Source organism: Nannospalax galili, unplaced genomic scaffold (genome assembly GCF_000622305.1).
Source record: "Nannospalax galili isolate Female #2095 unplaced genomic scaffold, S.galili_v1.0 scaffold180, whole genome shotgun sequence".
Classification (NCBI taxonomy): Eukaryota; Metazoa; Chordata; class Mammalia; order Rodentia; family Spalacidae; genus Nannospalax; species Nannospalax galili.
The window spans coordinates 4,971,068-4,985,296 of record NW_008348199.1 but is presented as its reverse complement, the minus strand read 5'-3'; the positions used below and the strand labels follow the sequence as shown (position 1 = coordinate 4,985,296).

The following is a 14,229-nucleotide window of genomic DNA, read 5'->3' as shown; positions in this document are numbered from 1 at the left end:
CACCATGCCCAGCAAAAGATACTTTTTATCGCACTGGAATATACATGAGGAAACTTTGGGTGGAGTATAGTTGACATGGAAAAATAATTCATTACATAAATTATAAGAAAATGTACAAAGTTTTACAGATGTTTTGTAATTTGGACGACACTTCCCAAAAGATAATTTCTAAAAATGTTAATGATTTTAGCTTCAAGATTCATGGCTATTTTGAATCTAGGCTGAACTAACTGCCCATCATTCCTGATTCAGACCTCTCAGCACAGGTGTCTTCAGATTCTTCATACTCAACACTTAGAAGAAACATGGATCTGAGGACATAGCTCAGTGATGGAGCGCTTCCCTATCGTGTGCAATGCCCTGGGTTAATCCCTAGAACCACAAAAGAAAAGAAAAAGAAATTTGTGGTACACTGAAAGTCTTTTACATTTTTAAAAACTTTTTATTGTGGGGCTGGAAAGGTGCCTCAGCAGTTAAGAGCACTGACTGCTCTTGCAGAGGACCCAGGTTCGATTCCCGGCACCCACATGGCGGCTACGAACCATCCTTAACTCCAGTTCCAGGGGAATCCAAAGCTCTCTTCTGACCTCAATGACATTTCATGACACAGGTGCAGTCACAAGTAAAAAGAAAATTATTTTTTAATTAAACAGAAGACCCTCTGCTTCCCTGGGCTGGCACAACCTGCAGGCCTCTCTCCAGGGTAGGTCGATTGTGCCTTCTGTGCCTTGACTCCCCAGCATCATTCACCCTCCCATCCCCCCTGCCCATCTCTCCTAGCCCGGGTCCTGTCCCATTCCTTGTCTTAGTGCCCCAGACACCGGGGGAACCACCACTGCTTCCTGATCCTTTGTATTCAGACCAACCCAGTTCCCTCTGGGGTCCCCAGGAGACCTCTGGGCCTGGCCCTGCCCTCACCTCCCTCTGCTTCCCTCGTCTGCAAAACCCACCAGCCTCTCTCCTGGGAGCCCTCAGGGCATAGTCTCGCCCTCACCTCCCTCTGCTTCTCTGGGCTACACTACCCACCAGCCCTTTCCTGGCCCCCAGGGCTGTCCTTTCCTCTTCTGATCCTTTGCATCCAGACCAACCCAGTTAGTTCCTCAGTGCAGTCCCCAGGAGCCCTTGGAGCCCCTTGCACCCTTTTCATTTATGGGTGGCATGGTATTGACAAAGGGACCAAGAATATTCACTGGAGGAAAGACAGGATGTTCAGCAAATGGTGCTGGCAAAACTGGATCTCCACCTGTAGAAGAATGAAACTAAACCCCTATCTTTCACCTTGCACAAAAGTCAATTCCAAATGGATCAAAGACCTCAATGTAAAGCCTGAAACTCTGAAACTGTTAGAAGAAATCGTTGGGAAAAACCTACAAGATATAGGCATAGGAGAGGATTTTCTAAACTGGACATCAATTGCTCAGGAAACAAGGGCAAGAATTAACAAATGGGACCTCATTAAACTAAAAAGCTTCTGTACATCAAAGGAGGCAACCAGGGAAGCGAAGAGAAAACCCATAGAATGAGAGGAAATCTTCAACAGCGACACATCTGACAGAGGTTTAATATCTAGAATATATAACAAACTCAAAAAACAGAGAATCAAGACAAGAAGTAACCCAATTAAAAGATGGGCTAAGGAGCTGAACAGAATGTTCTCAAAAGTTTAGGTCATCTGCAAATAGTGGACTCTACAATCCGGCCTATCAGCAGGAGTTGGAATCAGACTAGGCCTACCCTCCCACATTTTGTAATTCTGTAAATATACAAATCAGAGAGTTCCAGTAGAGGCTGGCTGTAGCTTGGTTGATAGAGTGCTGGCCTAGCACACACAAGGCCCTGGGTCTGATCCTAAGCACCCAGGAACTGGATTGGTAGCCCAGGCCTGAAATCCCAGTACTTGAAAGGTAGAGGCAAAAGGATCAATTCATAATTGTCCCGAGCTACAGAGTGAGTTCACGTCCAGCCTGGAATACTTGAGACCCTGTCAATAGATTGGTAGATAGATGATTGATGATAGATAGATGATTGATAGATAGGTAGATGATAGATAGATAGACAGATGGTAGATAGAAAAATAGATAATTACAGTGTACAAACCCAGTTCCACCACAATGTGACTTCCATGAGGAGCTGACACCTACACTTAGGTATGTCTTGCTTTTCTTCTGGGAGCTTCTCTTTCATGTTAAGGCTCATGCTTGATCCTATATTAAAACATTTTCTATAAAATTTCTACCTCTGCTTCCTTAAAAAAAAAAAAAATCCAGGAGGCTGGGGAAATGGCTCAGCAGTTAAGAGCACTAGCTGCTCTTGCAGAGGGTCTGGGTTTGATTCCCAGCACCCACATGGCAGGTAACAACCATCTATAACTCCACTTACATACATGCAGGCAACAGCTGGCCGTGGTGGCACATGTCTTTAATCCCAGTGCTCGGGAGGCAGAGGCAGGTGGATCTCTGGGAGTTCAAGGCCAGCCTAGTCTACATAGTGAGTTCCAGGCCAGCTGTGGCTACAGGGAGACCCTGTCTCAAAAAGATCACAACAAAACATACATGCAGGCAATACACTTGTATACATAAAATAAAGATAATAAGCTAGCCAGGTATGGTGGCACACACCTTTAATCACAGCACTTGGGAGGCAGAGGCAGGTGGATCTCTGAGTTTGAGGCCAGCCTGGTCTCCATGGCAAATCCAGGCCAGCTGTGGCTACAGGGAGATCCTGTCTCAAAGAAGGCCAAAAATTAATAATATAAATATTTTTTAAACCCAAGAATGTGCAGGACCCTGGTATGAATCTGAGGATCTTCCAAAATAAAATAACAAGATTTGACGGCATTCTAACTAAAATTTAACTCTCAAGAAGTATCAGTGGGGCCAGGCATGGTGGCATACACCTTTAATCTCAGCACTTGGGAGGCAGAAGAAGGCAGATCTCTGAGTTTGAGGCCAGCCTAATCCGCATAATGAGTTCCAGGAAAGCTAGGGAGACCCTGTGTCAAAATAAGAGTTAGAGAGATGGTTCAGTGGTTAAGAGCACTGGCTGCTCTTGCAGAGGACCCAGGTTCAAATCCCTGCACCCACATGGTGGCTAACAGCTGTCCTTAACTCCAGTTCCAGGGGATCCAATGCCCTCTTCTGATCTCCATGGGTATTGCATGACACAGGTGTAAGCAGTACAGTCATACACATGAAATAATAATAAACAATTTTTAAAAAATAATAAGTAAATGGAAGAGGAAGGGAGGAGGAGATGATAAAGGGCCTGTAGATAGTCCTGCATGCCAAGAGCTCTTGGTCTACTAAGAGAAACTGTCTTATGGATAATCACAATGTGGAATCGTGCCACAACAGAGGAGTATCCAAGTTACAATGACCCTGCAAAGGGCGGGAGTGATGGGCTGCACTTGAGGAAGTTAGGGGTCACCAAAGAAAATACTCTATGAGCTGTTTTAAATAAAGCTGCCACATTTATAACACTTCATGTACATTATGATCTTACTCCTTCTGATGATCCCCATGAGAGTCATCATGTAGAGTCTGTTCCACCTGCTCTGCAAGGGAGCCAAGCTCCATCCTGACATAGCATCAGAACTTGGCAGCATCATCCATGTGGTACTGGGTTTGAAGATTGGGGGGGGGCTCATAGGGTTTCATCTGAGGCCTGGCAATGTGTGGCAGGATCGGGGTCCCTGCAAGAGGTTCTGAAAGGCCACTATGTGAAGCTGTGAAGGTGAAGCCTAAGTCAGAGTGAAGACCCCAGGATGTTGGAGGTGCCAGGACTGTGTGACATCCACTGAGAAAAGCATAGCATGAAGCCAGCTCAGCAGAGAAGCTGTGTGTGCTGCAGGAACCAGAGTTGGAGAGACGGGGCTACTAAGCCCCTCAGAGCCCAGATGATTTCAAGTGCCAGACGCCAGACATGGAGCTGCAGGATCTGGTGTTTACTGAGTTTCAGGCTTACTTTGCCACGAGTCATCACTTTTAAAATGAGAATACTTATTCTGTGCCATTCTATATTGGAAAAATGTAAGTTGGTTTATTTATATCTTTATTTTATTTTACAGGGACTCACTGTTAAGAGATTGCCCTGAGTTTCAGCAGAGACTTTGACTTTTGAAAAGTGTTGGGACTGTTAATGACTATGGGGACACTGGAAACTGAAACAAATGTATTTTGTGTCACGAGATGGCCATGAGCGTTGTGATCTGAATGTGTTTGAACAGTTGTCCTCCGCTAGTGGCAGCATTAGGGAAGGTGACGCAACCTTCAGGAGGTAGAGCTTTGCTGGGGGAAGTAGATCACTGGGGGCAGGGCTTGAGGTGTCATAGCTCAGCCCCACTTCCTGCTCCCTCTCTGCTTCCTGACTTCCCATGCACTGTGACAAGATGGCCTCCTGCTCTGGCTGCCATGGTGGAATATAGCTCCTTGAACCATAAGCCAATAAACCTTTGCTTCCTCACTTTGCTTCCTGTCAGGTATTCTGTTGCCACAACAAGAAAAGTAATACATTGCCCAAGTCAGGATTTGATTTCAGCGAAGACTCAGTTCCTGAACCCTTAAGAATTATGGGGCTGTGGGGCTGGAGAGATGGCTCAGTGGTTAAGAACACTGGTTGTTCTTGCAGAAGACCCAGGTTCAAATCCCAGCACCCACATGGCAGCTAACAACTGTCCATAACTCCAGTTCAAGGGATCCAACAGCCTCTTCTCTTCTCTATGGGCATTGCAAAACACGGGTGCACTTACCATGCAGGCAATACACACACATAAAATAATTAAAAAATAAAAAATAAAAGAATTATGGGGCTGGAGAGATGGCTCAGCGGTTAAGAGCACTGACTGCTCTTGCAGAGGACCCAGGTTCCATTCCCAGCACCCACATGGTGGCTATGAACCATCCTTAACTCCAGTTCCAGGGGAATCCGAAGCCCTCTTCTGACCTCCGAGCATTACACAACATGGGTGCACTTGCATACCTGCAAGCAATACACTCATACACATAAAATAAAAAATAATAAAATATTTAAAAAAAAAAAAAAAGATTTCTGCTCCCCAGGGCTGGAGGGCTAGCTCAGCAGTTAACAACATGGCCTGCTCTTGGTCATGGGAACCTGAATTTGGTTCCCAGTAACCACACTGGGCAGGTCACAACTTTAGCCAGGCATGGTGGCACATGCCTTTAATCCCAGCACTTGGGAGGCAGAGGCAGGCAGATCTCTCTGAGTTTGAGGCCAACCTGAGCTATATAGTGAGTCCAGGCCAGCCAGAGCAAACAGTGAGACCCTGTTATACAAAACAAAATAAAAATAATTTCTTAAGCTGGGTGTGGTGGTGCACGCCTTTGTTCCCAGTACTCAGGAGGCAGAGGCAGGTGGATCTCTGAGTTCAAGGCCAGCCTGGTCTACATAGTGAGTTCCAGGACAGCTGGGGCTACAGGGAGACTCTCTCAAAAAGACCAAAAAAAAAAAAAAGTAAATAAGCAAAACCAGGTGTGGTGGCACAGCACTCAGGAAGCAGAGGCAGGCAGATCTGAATTAAGGCCAGCCAGTTATATAGTGAATTCTAGGCCTGCAGAGGCTACAGGGAGATCCTCTCTCAAAAAAAAAATAATAATAATAATAATAATAATAATAATAATAATAATAATAATGTTAGTCACTTTTCTGTTGCTGTGATAGAAACAACACCATGACCAAGGGGAAATTATAAAAGGAAGACTTTATTTGAGCTTACGGTTCCAAAGGGACAAGAGTCAGTCCATCACGGCAGGGAGGCATGGTGGCAGAAGTGGCTGGAGGTGAAGCAGAAGCTAAACTCTCACATCTTCAAGCAGGCACAGGAAGCAAGAAAGCTACTGGAGATCCAGCAAGGCTTAAGAACTCTCTAAGCCCGCCCCCAGTGACATGCTTCCTCTATCATGGGCACACCTTCTAAGACCTCCCAAAACAGAGCCACCAAACGGGGACAAAAATGTCCAAATACTTGGAGCCTATGGGGGACATTCTCATTCACACCATCACAAATAATAATTAAATAAGTAAATAAAAGAAGAATAATCCTGCTTCCCAGCCACGCAGATATGAGGAACTCTTTTTGAGGGCTGGGCCTCTTTCTAAGCTGGTGCTCCTCAAGGGCAAAGCCATATTCAGTTTGAGTGCCCTGATGGGAAACCCAATGTCAAGAGGCCAGGCAAGTTCAAGTGGGACATTGCCCAGGTTTTGCTCAAGGTGTAGATAAATTTGGCCCAATTGCAGGAGCTCAAAGGGCCAAGGAGTCTAAAGTTGGCGGCCATCTGAACACTATCATAATTTTTGTTCCAGTTCCTCAACTTAAAGTTCTCCAGAAAATCTAAGTCTGACTAGTGCATGAATTGGAGAAAAAGTTCAGTGGCAAGCATGTTATGTTTATCACAGAAGAATTCTGCCTAAGCCAACTAGAAAGTCCTAATAAAGATAAACAAAAGCACGCCCAAAGTTGCACCACCCCGACTGCTGTGCACCATGCGATTCTTGAGGAATCTTCTTCCCAAGTGAAATTGTTGGCAAGAGTGTAATTGGACAGCAGCAGGCTCAGAGAGACTCAAAGCACAGTGGAACTCTGTGGAGAAGAAGGCTGAAGCCTTTCCTGCTGTCCACTTTAAGCACATGGGCAGCAGTGTTAATTCCAGAATTTCAGATATAAACAGAGGTGACTGAAAAAAAATTCACAGTAAAAAGTAAAATAGAATAAAACAAAAAACAATCCTGCTTCCCATCTATCTTGGCTACTCCCAACTGCTGTGATGAAAACACTGAGCAAAACCAACTTGGGGAGGAAAGGGTTTATTTGGCTTACAGCACAGCTCATCATCAAGGAAAGCCAAGGCAGGAACTCAGGGCAGGAACCTGGAGCACAGACCATGGAGGAGCACTGCTTACTGGCTTGCTCCCCTGGCCCTGCTAAGCCTGTTTTCTTATACAATCCAGGACCACCTAGCCAGGGATGGCACCACCCACAGTGGGCTGGGCCCTTCCACATTACTGCATCACTCAACAATCAAGAAAATGCCCCACAGTGCCCCACAGACATGTTCATAAGGCCAGTCCAGTGGAGGAAATACCCCAGTTGAGGTTCCCACTTCCCAGATGTGTCAAGTTGACAAAGGAAGCCATCCAGCACACCATCCTTCTGTAAGCACATGCTTAAATTTTCAGCTCTCCCAAATGACACTGATGCCATTGCAAAGGTTTGGTGTTAGCCACATCTCAGAAAATGTACACGACCATATGCCATCTCTATAATCTTTTGTCGCTGTTACTCTGAAACAGGATATTGCTGTGTAGCACAGGCTACATGGAATTCGCCTGCCTTAGTTTCCCAAGTACTGGAATTGTAGGCATATGCTACCATGCACAGCCTAACTCTCTAGTCTTTAAAATGTTTTCAATTAGCAATGTATTTTTAAAATATTGTATATGTGTGTGTGCATGTGTGTGTGTGTTGTGTGTGTACAAGTGTATTGCCTGTATGTATGAGAGTGCACCATGCAGTGCCGAGGAGGTCAGAAGAGGCGTCGGATTCCCCTGGAACTGGAGTCAAGGATGGTTCGTAGCCACCATGTGGGTGCTGGGAATTGAACCTGGGTCCTCTGCAAAAGCAGTCAGTACTCTTAACCACTGAGCCATCTCTCCAGCCCCTAATATTTTATTTTTATTTTTTTGGTCTTATTGAGACAGAGTCTCCCTGTAGCCCCAGCTGTCCTGGAACTCACTATGTAGATCAGGCTGGCCTTGAACTCACAGAGATCCACCTGCCTCTGCCTCCTGAATGCTGGGATTAAAGGTGTGTACCACCACGCCCGGCTATTATTTTTATTTTATGTGTATGAGTGTTATGCCTGCATGTATGTAAGTGCACCTGTGTTGTACAATGCCTGTGGAGGTCAGAAGAGGCTGTCGGATCTCTGGAACTGGGGTTACGAACAGTTGTTAGCTACCTTGTGGGTGCTGGGATTCGAACCCAGGTCTTCTGCGAGAACAGTCAGTGTTCTTAACCACTGAGCCATCTCTCCAGCCCCAGAAATGTATTATTTATAATAATTATTCACAAATAATTATATGTAAAGTTGTATTATGACACTTTCACACATGTATATATTTTGATCATATTCACCACCCATCCTGTTGTTTCCTCTTTCAACTCCCACTGATCTCCTTCCTCTTCCTAGTAAGTCACCTACTTTCATGAAGTGTGTGTATGTGTGTGTGCACGCACATGTGTGCTCATGTATGTGTACAAACTAATGAGTCTAATTAAGGTTATGTGCAGGAGCATGGACGAGGAGCTATTTACAGGAGCACAGACGACTTAACCAGTGGTTACATCACTGAAGAAAATATCTCTCCTTCCCCAGAAACCAGCAACTGCTTATTGATCCTTGGGGGTGGGGGAATGACCTCCATGATGAAATGCTGATGGGCCCAGTCATGTGCTAGTCTGATGTAGATAATATCACTGCTGAGATTTCTAGAGTGTAGTAACCATGTGCTACCTGGAAGACAGCATTCCACAGCACGCCACCCCTTCCTCTCTCTTACATTCTCTTCTCTTCCACTCCCACAATATTCCTAGAGCCTTGGAGGGATTGTTATACCTGTCCCATTTAGGGCTGAACACTCAACAGTCACTTATTCACAGCACTTTGACCAGTTATGAGTCTCTGCATTAACCACTACCAATGCAGAGAGCAGCTTCTCTAACCTAAGCTGATGGCAGCACTAATCTATGGATGTAAACATGCATGTGTGGAATGTTACTCAACAGGCACATCATGTCCACTTAGCATAACAACAGCAACAGCTTCCCTACTAAGATCTATGACCTATGACATTGGGGTGAGTCTTTCCTCCTAAGTTAAACTTCTCTAGACACACAAGTGCACACATGTGTGTGCATGCACACGCGCGCGCACACACACACACACACACACACACACACACACACACACACACCTCCTAGGTGATTCCAAATCCAGTCAGTTTGACTATAAAGATTAACTATTTTAAGAGTCCTGGAACTGCCCGGCATGGTGGTGCACCTTTAGTCCCAGCACTTGGGAGGCAGAGGCTGGTGGATCACTGTGAGTTCAAGGTCAGCCTGGAGTACATAGTGAATTCCAGGCCAGCTGGGGCTACAGGGAGACCCTGTCTCAAGAGAGCCCTGGGGGCTGGAGAGATTGCTCAGTGGTTAAGAACACTGGCTGTTCTTGCATTAGAGCCGGGTTCGATTCCTAGCACCCACATGGCACCTAATAACTCTCAGTAACTCCAGTTCCAGGGGATCTGACTACCGCTTCTGTCCTCCATAGGCGTTGCATGACACGGATGCACTTACGTACATGCAGGCACTACATGCATACACATAAAATAAAAATAATAAAAATTTTTTTTTTCCCTAAAAAAGAGTCCTGGAGTCCAGAGTCACTGCCTGGCCCTGCTGGGATTATACCTGTCACCACTGTCTGTCTCTGTTTTCCTAGGATCCTTCTCCCTGAAGAGCCATCAAAATGAGCATCCAGGCCTGAAACACACTCCTGTAGCATACAAGGCAGGTGTTGCTGAGGGACGAGGACCTGCACATGGATCTCTTCCTAAGAATAGCAGTCAAACCAACATCCTGAGGGTGATGGTAGCCAGCCTGGCCCTTCCCCCAACTCCCTGTGGTATCCCCAGTGAAGGTCTGCCACCTGCAGACTTTCAAAGCTATGCTAGATAGATTGGATGTGCTGCTAAACCAGAAAGTTCATCCCAAAGGAGAAAGCTGTAAGTGCTCAATTTGGGGAATGTGGACCAGAACTGTAATGTATGGGCTGGAGCCCAGGATGGCAGGTCATGAATGAGAACAACCAAGGACCGTCTCCTATCTGGGTGAAATGGCCTATGAAGGTGTGAGCTGATTTTGACTTCATCGTGCCCCATCTAAATGAACATGAAAAATACTTGTTGCAGTGGGCCCAGCAGAGAAAAAGCTCAGTACAGCTCTGCTGTGCGAAGCAGCATGCTTGGGCATTGTCAGTCTATACTATCATAAAGATCCTAAAAATTTTAGATCCAGTCTATGTTCAGGATTTGGAACTGGATGTGTGGTAGAATAGGACCACAGTGGCCTGGTTTGACACTGCCTGGGTGAGAAATCCCTACAAGCTCCTTCCCTCAGGAAGAAGATGATGAAGATACTTCCCCAGAGATGGGACAGCAGTGAGTCCCCAAGTTCATTTCTTAGTTCCTCAAATTTGATTCTCTCCAGCATCTCCATAAGAATAGTGTCAATTTTCTCAGTGGCCACCTGAAAGTGTTGCCCAGTGCCTGAAGACCCCCTTGGAGAACCTCTCTGTCATCTGCTGTCGGCTTTCACAGTCTAACTTGAATTGTCTTTCCCATTGTGGGAGCTGCCATCAGCACAAACAGCTGAAACTGTGTGGTATGGTGTTACATGATTTATATACTTGTCCCTCCCATGTTCTTCCAGACCCTGGCACTCTGCAGACCTTGGAATTGGATGGGGGCCTCCCAGCTCGGTCCCCTCCAACCTGCCCTGAGCCGCTGTTCCCAGCTCACCAAGGTCAAGTTTTTTGAAAATATCTCAGAGTGAATCCTGAAAAGTTGAACCACATGGCCAAGCTGAGCTGGCTGATTTGTCCAACTTTGTCCTGAGTTCATGGATACACTCAGGGCCATAAGGCAGCCCAAGATGGTCTCCTCTGCTACAGATATCGCCCTTGAGTGTTGTCATCACTGTGTCTATGACCTGAAGACAAGCCCTTGTCTTTGGTGGCAGTAAATAGGGGAAGGTTGCTTTTGGGTACAGAGAAATGAAATCCCAGGTATCTCATCAAGGGAACACTGAGCAAGTGGCATCTGACACTGCTCAATGTGTGGGGGGAAATGTGATGTAGATAGCTGCAAGCAGAATGGAAGGTGACAGGGAGAACAATGAGGTTGTGGGGACAAATGACTTGTGAGTCAAATCAACTTCTGAATTTCTTCTTTGAAAAAGATTACCCATCCATCACAGACATCTTGTTTCATTAAGATGATAATTACTGCCTTTTCTCTTTTTCCTTTATCAGTCTTCCTAGAAAGCTATCAATTTTTCTGATCCTTTCCAAGAACCTCTTTGACTGACTTTTTTTTCTGTATTCAACTTTGTTGATCTCTGCTCTGGTTTTGCTTTTATTCTGCTTCCTATGGTTTTATTTTGTTCTTCTTTTCCAATTAAATATTTTTATTTGTTTTTATAAGTATGAGTGTTTTTCCTGCATGTAAGTGCACCCATGTCATGCAATGTCCCTGGAGGCCAGAAGAGGGTCAGATTCCCCGGAACTAGAATTATAAGTGGTTTTTAGCTGCCATATTGGTGCTGGGTACTGAACCTGAGTCCCCTTGAAGAGCAGCCAGTGCTTTTAACCACTGAGCCATCTCTACTGTCCCAATTTTTTTTTTTTAGGCAGGGTCTCACTTTGTTGCCCTAGCTATCCTGGAACTCACTATGTAGACCAGGCTGGCCATGAAATCAATGATCCATCTGCCTCTGCCTCTGCCTCCTGAATGCTGGGATTATAAAGATGTGTGCCACCATACCCAGCTTTTTCAAAAATTTGTGTGTTTATGTGTACCTGCATATGTGCATGTATGTGTGTGCCTGCATGTGTGTGTATGTACACAAGCACACTTTCTTGCAATAGCTTTCAAGAGCAATTAAGTTTTCAATTTGGGTTCTTAGATCTGCAAATCAGGACCTATCTTCTTCCTTTCTTTATTCTCTCCTTCCCTCCCTTTTCCTTTCTCCTTTTTTTTTAGTCATTTTTATTTTATGTGGATGAGTGTATTACCTGTATGTATGTAGGTCCGCTCATGTCATGCAATGCTCAAGGATGTAAGAAGAGGGCATCAGATCCCCTGGAAATGGAGTTACAATGGTTGTTAGCCACCATGTGGGTACTGGGAATCGAACCCGAGTCTTCTGCAAGAATAGCCAGGGTTCTTAACTGCTGAGCCATCTCCAGGAGTTTATAAAGTTCAAGATCAATAAGACAAATTCCCTTTTTGTCTCCAGGTGTTCAAGATGTCAAAGCAAGGATGTCATGGGTCCTCAGGTGTGAAATGTCATATTTCCCTGGCTCTTCTGGTATGAGCTGTGATCAACTGGACTGACTACACAGGGAAGTCAAAAACTTCTTCATCATCTCTGTGAAAGGAGTCAAAGAACAGCCAAAAAGACTTTCTTTGCTGGGTATGGGTGACATGGTGATGGCCATGGTCAAGAAAGGCATACCAGGGCATGAAGAGATGGAGCACTGGCTGCTCTCACAGAGGACCTGGGTTCGATTCCCAGAACCCACATGGCGACTAACGATTGTCCATAACTTCAGTTCCAGGGGAACCCAAAGCTCTCTTCTGACTCCGAGGGCATTGCATGACACAGGTGCACTCACATTTATGTAGGCAATACACTCATACACATAAAATAAAAACAACAAAATATTTTTTTGAAAAAAGAAAGGCAACCAGAGCTAAGGAAAAAGGTTCATCCAGCAGTGGTGATTCAACTTTGAAAGCTCTACTAAGATGGCTGATTCTTTATTTTGATGATAATACAGGGGTCATAGCAAACAACAGTAAATAATAAAGGGAGATGAAAGTTCTGTCACCACAGGTCCACTTGCTAAGGAGTGTGCAGACTTGTGACCCAGAATTGCATCCAATGGAGGCAGCATTGCAGAATTCTCCAGTGTGTTTGTAAAATAGAATGCCTATTAAAAGTCTTTGCTGAAAAAAAAATAAAAGGAAATAAAAGGAAAAGGGAAAAGAAAAACAAACAAACACCAAAATTCCCTGGGGACTGTCTTCTCCTGTCTTACATTCTCCTTTCAAAAAAGATGACTGTGGGAGAGTGCAGCCAATGGGTGAGCCTGTTACTAGCCTGCGTGGTGGCCTGCAAGCCCTGGGCGGCCGGGTGGTTCAGCACCATGAGCTCCAACGGCACCAGGTATGACCTGTCAGCCTCTACTTTTCTCCTGATGGAAGAGTTTTTCAAGCTGAATATGCCATGAAGGCAGTGGAAAACAGTAGTACAGCTACTGGGATCAGATGTAAAGATGGTGTTGTCTTTGGAGTAGAAAAATTAGTTCTTCCAAACTTTATGAAGAAGGCTCCAACAAATGACTTTTTAATGTTGACTGACATGTTGGAATGGCAGTAGCAGGGTTATTGATAGATGTGCATTCACTAGCGGACATAGCAAGAGAAGAAGCTTCCAACTTTAGGTCTAACCTTGGCTATAACCTTCCACTAAAACATCTTGCAGACAGAGTGGCCATGTATGTACATGCTTATACACTCTACAGTGCTGTTAGACCTTTTGGCTGCAGTTTTATGTTAGGGTCTTACAGTGCAAATGACGGTGCTCAGCTCTATATGATTGACCCATCAGGTGTTTCATATGGTTATTGGGGTTGTGCCATTGGCAAAGCAAGGCAAGATGCAAAGACAGAAATAGAAAAGCTTCAGATGAGAGAGATGACCTGCCGTGATGTAGTTAAAGAAGTTGCAAAAATAATTTACATAGTACATGATGAAGTTAAGGATAAAGCCTTTGAACTAGAGCTCAGCCAGGTTGGTGAATTGACTAAAGGAAGACATGAGATCATTCCAAAAGATATAAGGGAAGAAGTAGAGAAATGTGCTAAGGAATCTTTGAAGAAGAAGGTGAATCAGATGATGACAATATGTAACATTTTTTTCCATCTATGCTGTTTTACATTTCTGATAGACACATGTAACTATTGAGCACCATGGATTATACATACCCACTGACCAATTTCCATTAAATATTTGTCTTATAAACAAACAAACAAAAAAGATGACTGTGGTGGCTGGAGAGGTGGCTCAGTGGTAAAGAGCATATACTGCTTTTGCTGAGGACCCGAGTTCAGTTACTAGCACCTACCTCACACAGCACACTAACCACCTGTTAACTTCACCTTCAGTTAATCTGATGCCCTCTTCTGCCCTCTGAGAGTACTGCACTCAAAACAAACCTACACTTAGATAAACACGTAATCATATAAGTCAAAAATAAAAATAAGGGGGCCGGAGAGATGGCTCAGTGTTTAAGAACACTGAATATTCTTGCGGAAGACCCAGGTTTGAATCCCAGCACCCACACGGCAGCTAACAACTGTCCGTAAC

General features: G+C 44.9%; 2 pseudogenes; both read left to right on the top strand.

Moving 5' to 3' along the window:
* Positions 1-12,103: 12,103 nt before the first annotated feature.
* On the top strand, positions 12,104-12,786 carry LOC103743520 (annotated as a pseudogene).
* Positions 12,787-13,007: 221 nt separating this feature from the next.
* LOC103743489 lies at positions 13,008-13,772 on the top strand (annotated as a pseudogene).
* Positions 13,773-14,229: the final 457 nt, after the last annotated feature.